Here is a 1,967-nt window from a genome sequence, read left to right as displayed (position 1 = left end):
CGAGAGGAACCGCACTTCCTACAGTAGTTGTCATCCGCATACTCATGCCTAAACAAAAGGCAATTCTTTGGACAAACATGTATTTTCTCATAGTCCATGGAGAGCGCCTTCATGATTTTCTTCGTACCGTACATGGTTTTCGGCAGTTCCTGGCCCTCGGGCAGGCTGTTAGCCCATACTCCCAGAAATGCTTCGAAGCAACCTCGGCTACAGCCGTACTCAGCCTTCACTGCCATCAGTTGCGAGATGGCATCCAGCACAGACAGCTTGGCACCCTCATAGAGAGGTTTCTTTGACGAGGCCAAGATTTCCTCCGGCTCCTCCGGTTCATTCGCTAAATGTGACGGAGGTGTCGGCTGTGCAGCAAAGACGTCATCTAGCATGTCTCTAACCCCATCGTCCTCATAACCAGCGACGCGTTGTCGTATCACTTCCTCTCTACCACGGTCCAGCTGGGCAAACTTTATCGGCATATTAAAGTTGGGCATAAATCCATTCGTGCGAAGATGCTTAGTCATCGCACTCTTATCTCTGCGGATACGTCTCTCACATTTGGCACACGGGCATTCTGGCACCATCCTCATTGGACTACGGAATATCTCTTTCAAAAACACATCAGTTCTCTCGACCCACTCTGTTGTTACTTGATTCCGACGGAAAAACCCACTATACATCCACTGATTATCTGCCATCTCTGCTTTATTGGAAGTCACACAACAAAATTAATGATTCATTTAAATTACCCACATCAATATTTTATTTTTTACAAGGTTGACGAGAAACGACATTTAATCCACCTACATCTCTAATAGGTAAAGATGGGTCCTAATCCCACCCGAGAATGTGGAGATTGAGTACGGTCCATGCTCTACCCCATTCCGAGACAAAATTTCGACAGCACCTCCCCGCTGTTCTCCAAATACACGTCTCGGCAAAATGCCGAGAGAATGTGCATCCGGAGAACAACAGGGAGGCGCTGCCGAAATCCTGTCTCGGAACGGGGTAGAGCATGAACAACGTACCCAATCTACACATCCTCGGGCTGCCCGTGGAAAGCGCTGGACAATTCGAAAGAGTTGCGGTGATAAATATGCAATTGAATGCATATTTATCGATGCAACCCTTTCGGACGGGAGACCTAGTTTACGCGACTTGATGTGAAAATTCAATCTAGTGACATGGAAAAAAGTGGACGAGGTCATGGAATTGTTGCTCACCCTCCAATGTAGTCGATCAAAGGAGAGGGACGATCCTGGACCAACACCTCCAACGTCGACGATCACTCCACGAAGATGGAACACCACAAATCCTGTTAATTACACCGAGTGAAAAAAAATTAGGTCATCACATCACATTAAGCATTGATACTTTTAACTATGAAAAAAAATCATATTTTGTCAACTGTCAAATTTGGAAGCACTTATCATATCGCAATTTAGGTCATCACCTCACATTAAGCATTGACACATCAATTTTTTTAGCAAGATCATCATGATGAAATAACCACTTATCGTATCCCAAATTTGAAGCACATCTCACATAGCTACTTAACAACATCACAAACTGAATATAAAATCTTCGTTAACAATTTTATGAACTAAGTGACTCAAGTTGCTTTTTTAACTATGATAATTCATTTTGCCGAGATTCATCCTTCTAGCAACCTAACCGTAGCAAAATAATTCCTTTTGCCGAGATTCCTCCATCCATCTAAGATACATACAACATTCATCCATCTAGCAACCTAACAACATCCAACATCCATCCATGCATCCATTCATACATCCAACAATAGCTAAATAATGCAAAAAAAATGAGAAAAAAGTGTTAGCTCACCGGGCAGAGAGGCGTCACGCTGGTGGAGTTGGAGGCAGGGGCCGGCGGTGGAGGTGAGGGGAGGGCCGGGGCGGAGCTGGGACGGCCGGGGAGGGCCGGGACACAGCAGGGGCGCGGGCCAAAGGGGGCCG

Source organism: Triticum dicoccoides, chromosome 1B (assembly GCF_002162155.2).
Source record: "Triticum dicoccoides isolate Atlit2015 ecotype Zavitan chromosome 1B, WEW_v2.0, whole genome shotgun sequence".
Classification (NCBI taxonomy): domain Eukaryota; kingdom Viridiplantae; phylum Streptophyta; class Magnoliopsida; order Poales; family Poaceae; genus Triticum; species Triticum dicoccoides.
This window is presented reverse-complemented; position numbering follows the sequence as displayed.